The sequence below is a fragment of the Octopus bimaculoides genome, chromosome 7 (assembly GCF_001194135.2).
Source record: "Octopus bimaculoides isolate UCB-OBI-ISO-001 chromosome 7, ASM119413v2, whole genome shotgun sequence".
NCBI classification, from domain to species: domain Eukaryota; kingdom Metazoa; phylum Mollusca; class Cephalopoda; order Octopoda; family Octopodidae; genus Octopus; species Octopus bimaculoides.
In genome coordinates this window covers 98,323,395-98,329,806 of record NC_068987.1, presented here as the reverse complement: position 1 = coordinate 98,329,806, position 6,412 = coordinate 98,323,395, and positions in this window count along the sequence as shown.

Here is a 6,412-nt window from a genome sequence, read left to right as displayed (position 1 = left end):
TTCAGCTTGATGATGGCTTTGGAATCTAGCCATACGTTCCTCACACTGTCCCTAGGAAGACCTTCGAACGACTATTTGGGCTTGGCTACCAGCGCGGCTTTGGTGCTACACGCAGAGCAGTTGGGGGGGGGGCTTTCTCAACCGCGTTCCACACATAGTAGTCCATGAGATTACAATCGGGGGCATTAGGAGGCCCGAAATTGGGACTAGTGGGGTCCTAAGAATTCTCCGACAGTCTTTTCTGAATATTTATGGCGGTGTGGTAAGGAGCCTAATCCTGCTTCCACACATATAGCCTTCCAGCAGCAACCTTACCCAGCCAAGATTTGACCACAGTCCCCAGCAACTTCACACAACCGTGTAAATTGAGCCAAAGATGTGAGAGGGCATGAGGTCACTCTCACTGAAAGCATCCAAAGACAATCAGAGTCAGGGATAACTTGGTTTTCATGACGTCCTTGTCACGTTGTCACGTGTCACAGCCTTTACAGTGCTCACAGGATTTTGAGCAGCAGCCATGATGGTGACATTGTGATAGAGTTGACTCATTACCAGCATTCAGATGTCTCAACTACACCAGTAATCTTTATGCTCTCATTGCCGTTAACCTTTCGTCAATACTTCGAGCTGTTCCTGAAAAAAAAAAAAAAGTAACATAAAAAAAATCAATGTCTAATTTAGCCCGAACACACTGTACAAACACACACACGCACCAAACACGCACATACACACTACACACACATACGCACACACGCGCACACACGCACACGTAGACACACACACATTACACACACACGCACATATATATATATATATATATTTCAGAGATGGGATCCAGAATTCAGAGGACACCTAGTAGTGCTCAAAATATTCAAACTTAGACTCCAATGTTTTTACAGGGGATCGATCCCACAAGTTAAAAGAAAGGTTATAAGAGGGATCAAGTCGTGGGGTTATAGAAGCAATTATGCGGATAAACAAATTAGATACATCAAATATTTTAAATATGTTAAACATATGTACACAGTTGTATTTGCTTATAAATCTAGAGTGCAGCAGCGTAAACACGTGTTGAAACATCCCTTTTCATATTTCCCTTCTTTCTTGTTCCCTTCGTTCTTGTTTTGTCGTTAAAAGGCGCCACATGGTTCCCGGTTCATTTTCTCCGAGTGGCACCTTGGGAAAGTGTCTTCTACTATAGCCTTAGGCCGACCAAACTTAAAGAAGCCTGTCGTATATACGCATTTATAAATATATGTGTATGTTTGTGTGTGTGCGTGTGTGCGCGGGTGAGAGTGTGTATGTGGATGTCTGTGTCTGTGTGTGTGTGTGTGTGTGAATAGATTTGTGTGTATGTGGATGTCTGTGTCTCTGTGTGTGTGTGAATAGATCTGTGTGTGTCTTTATGTCTGTCTCTGTTCCCCATCATCATTTGACAACCGTTGTTGGTGTGTTTATGTCCCTGTAACCTAACGGTTCGACTAAAGAGACCGACAGAATAAATACTAGGCTTTAATAAATAATTCCTTAGAACGATTTGTTCAGCTAAAACCCTTCAAGGCGGCACTCCAGCATAGCCGCAGTCAAATGGCCGAAACAATTAAAAAGAATAAAAGAACTTGCTTACGAACCACATGGTTCCGTGTTCAGTCCCACTGCGTGGCACCTTGGGCAAGTGTCTTCTACTATAGCCTCGGGCCGACCAAAGCTTCGTGAGTGGATTTGGCGGACGGAAACTGAAAGAAGCCCGTCGTATATATATGTATATATATATATATATATATATATGTGTGTGTGTGTGTGTGTGTGTGTGTGTGTGTGTGTGTGTGTGTGTGTGTGTGTGTGCTTGTGTGTGAGTGTGTGTGTATGTGTATGTCTGTGTGTCTGTGTTTGTCCCCCCAACATCGCTTGACAACCGATGCTGGTGTGTGTTACATCTCCGTAACTTAGCGGTTCGGCATATGAGACCGATAGATTAAGTACTAGGCTTACGAAGAATAAGTCCTGGGATCGATTTGTTCGACTAAAGGCGGTTGCTCCAGCATGGCCGCATTCACATGACTGAAACAAGTAAAAGAGTAAAAGAGTGTATAATCTTGATTCCGCACTTATTCTGCCATCGTAATGAACAGACGTGTGTCTTTGTCAGGCGTTTTTGTAGCAACTGCACACCTTGGAAACATCAATGTAACACGCCACTGGACTGGTACTGAACTTCTTGGACCCCTCGAGCGTTACTAACACCCCTTTCCTTTTTTGTGTTCTGTCTCTCATTCGACCAACAGGCACAATCATAAATCGTTCCTCCCCCTTGTACACCACCGTCAGAAACATTATGTCAACACGTTTCCTATCTACTGCCTCCAACCCCTTCTTAATCTTTCCTTATAAGTTTTCAAAACAACCCGTTTTAATAGTGTAGATATTTACTTCGAGATACTCAGTTCCGAAAACAATGTAAGTAACATTCTCTTGAATTTTCTAAGTACTCTTAACTACACAGACAAATACCGACGTACACACATATGCACATACATGTGTACGTATATATGTACTGTCAGAAATAGATATATACGCATGTGCATACATATATACATTTCTATGTGTGTGCGTGTGTGTGTGTGTGTGTGTGTGTGTGTGTGTGCGTGTGTGTGTGTATGAGTGTGTGTGCGTGTGTGTACATAAATATGAGAATTGTATACATATATACATATGAGAATTGTATACATATATATGTATACATATATGAAATAATTAATTACAAATTCGTTGACAAATATAACATTAAAAATGCATGAATACACATTCTGTTCAGTTTCTTGTTTTAATAATATATGTTAAGGATCAAACTTTTTCCTGATGTTCAACTTCGCTGTCTCACTCATGAGGCACTAATTCTGTGTATCAGTATTATATAATTGTTAAAGAGTACAACAAACATTAAGGCAAGGCAAACATCTCAAGTCGTATACAATATTATTTGATGTTTGCCTTGAGATGTTTGCCTTGCCGTAATGTTTGTTGTCCTCTTTAACAATTATATATCCGCTCTATCGGGAATCTGCAATGGCTCCATAACTACCGTCTCGGCTATAACTTGGAGGTCTAGTAACTCGTTACAGCGCTTACCTAGCGTACCTGATCGTTTTTGATCACCTGTGAACTAAACCCCATAATTGTGTGTGTGTGTGTATATATATATATATGTGTGTGTGTGTGTGTGTGTGTGTGTGTGTGTAAATGTAGAATGTTCGAATGAGTGCTCCACATCGCATTGGTGGATAAATAATTTCTTTATTTGTGAATTAAGGCTACCATTGGTTTTATGTTCAGAAGAGTAGGAAAATATCCAAGTATCTTAACAATTTTTCAAACCGATCACATGGAGAAATGTGTTCGCTTCCAGAGAGAGAGAGGGAGAGAGAGAAAATTAATGTAGACAGCAGTTGACAATGTTTCACCAAAAAGGAAAACTATAATCCTCACTAAATGTGACTAAGATGTTAGAAACTCCTACCTTGCTAGAACTAAGACCTGAAATACTCTAATGCTGTAGTCAAAACACATAATTGTATGCATAGATACTGAAAAGGACTGTAACCGTCCGAAATCACCGTTCGAGAATCGTGTGTGTGTGTGTGTGTGTGTGTGTGTGTGTGTGTGTGTGTGTGTTCAGAATACAATATGACAATCCCCATTTAACTGAGGATATTTTCTGATGCAGAAAGTGTCCCTAGAATATTTCCCCCATATCATTCGTAAAATTGTACATTACCGAAGTGATAGTAAATGACTCGCTAAGTAGAATTACAAATAAAATGTATATTTATTGGTGTAAAATATATGAATTGTCTGTAAATTAAACAATTCCGAGACGTCTTCACATGACAAACAATAGGCAAAGAGCTATCAGCATATAATTTATGGACCATTAAACAGCCAGACTAGAATGATATATGCAGTTAAAATAATATCAGACAATGGATAATATGACTTTTTAAAGTTTAACAAATGGTTGAATATTTGAGTAAGAATTCGACTATCAGATGAAAAGATTCTTTAAAAAAAATAAATATGATACACGATTGAATCATTCAATAATATATTACATAAATAATATATTACATAAAACTGGATGATTAATCTTGTTCTAATAGCCGTAATACGTATAGAAATTATACTTAGATGTCTTCTGTGTGATAACAATAGATATATCAGGTAAATCGAAAATAAAAGCAAATACAATCAACAAAAGTCAAAATGTTTTAGGTTGATGCTCGGTTAAAGATGGAAATAAGAGGTTGTGTGTGATATTTCGAGCATAGCTCTTCGTCTGACGAAGAGGAAAGCGGAAAAGTCTGGAGTGGAGGAAAAGAATAGTTGGAGAAAAGCACGTGTGCGGTTATATGGCTGAAATGACAGGAAGGTATTTCAGATTGTTATGCAGCACAATAAATGAATTGTACTGTATTAGGTAGAGGAGTAGTGGCCGAAACTGGACGTGGTTCCCCCTGATGATGTATTGAGCTAACTGGATCCTAATCCACCAAGGGAAGGTATGTCGGATGAAAATAATTCAACAACGCGAGTTGATGAACCGTAAGACGTGTGGCCAGAACCTCCTGGAAAATAACCATAGCGAGGGACATCCCACAGTTGAATTAGAACAGTCACAAACAGTGAAAGAACACATGCACCCAACACCAGAGCTGAAGACACCTCTGAAAAGGGGTGGCCCCGCCACGTCAAAACGGTAGAGGAGTAGGGGTCGAAACCGGACGTGGTTCCTCCTGATGATGTCTTGAGCTAACTGGATCCTATAAAGGAGCTGTTGTGGTAGCAGACCACGAAACATGGTTGAAATTCCTATACAATAAATGACAACCCAATGAAGGCTTCTCTCTCTCTGCTACAGTTAACGACTTAAAAAAGTTCATATGAATGCCACAGTAGAATAACACTTCTTTGTTTGGACGGCACTGCTTATACGCAAATAGACATCATGGACCTCATCCAGAGAAGAGAAAATCAACTGATTGGAATTAAGCCACTGGCAGATACTTTTTAAACTCTCTCTCTCTCTCTCTCTCTCTCTCTCTCTCTCTCTCTCTCTCTCTCTCTCTCTCTCTCTCTCTCTCTCTCCGTATTATCGCTGTAAAACTACCTCTGTTCCTCTTGTACTGAATGGCAACGTAACTCTACCATTCAAGTATCACGAACCTCTTGTCTGCCCAACTCTCGTCACCTTTGTCACATCCAACACTACGCGGGCATCACACTATCCGCCTTGACAACGCTTTCGTTTCTAGAACATCAGCTCTCTGGAATCTTCTACCAGCTCATGTCTTTTTAGCATTTTAAAGAGAACATTAACAATCTCGAATTCAGTAGTTTCGGATGGATTGGAGACGTCATGAGCATTGCCCCTTCTTAGAAACTCAGCAAATAAAATACCATTTCCTTTATATTTTGGCGCATTATCTTGACCCAACGAAGAAGTCACTACTCTATCGTCCAAACTCCAGTAATTTAGAGCCAAATTTCTCTCAAAGTTTACATTCTCATAAAAAGATTTGGAGGTATATACCGGTTTGCTCATTTTTAATATCACGTGCCAGAAAATGACAGCTGTTTAAGATTTGAATGCAGGTCAACCGATGTTAGTTCCTCAAAGAGTAATGTTTATTTCTAAAAGTATGTCTGTCATGATAATTCTTCAATTCACAAATATTTTGAAAATCCTAAAGAATTTTCGTCAAATTCTCACACATCATTTACACACTATTGCCAGAAATAATGGCTATGACAGGGACAAAAAGAAGAGTGACAAGGAATGATGTTCCATCATTATCTACCTGCTGAATGTCAGTTACACGCAGGAATCTTTTTAAAATCTCAACATTTTACACATAAAAGTAAGCCTTATATCGTTAAGAATCGCAAACAATTTTAAACTGTTACTATAGAAATTTTGCCTAAAAGGCACTTTGTTAAGCTATTCATTGTAATTGCACATGGCATTTGTATCGCAATAATTCGATCGATCAGGTAGCGTAGGGTTATATCATAAAGTAGATCTCATATCATACACAATATTCTGCATTTAATACATAGATACCAGAATTGAACTGCAAAGCATCTCGAGAATTCTCGTTTAGCAGCATCCTAAAAGCAATATCCCATTCAATCCAGGCAGATACATACAAATAACACAAACACAGGTAACTTGAATATCAATGACGATTAGCCCAGCACAGTGCAACGCTGAACATCAGCACTGATATGTGTACAGTAACAGCAACGGTAGCGTGTTGACTATATGTACACTGTGTGTGGCTTCTTTCAGAATATACCGGCGTAGAAAAATAGACTGGTCTATATAATGATTAATATATATATATATATATATATA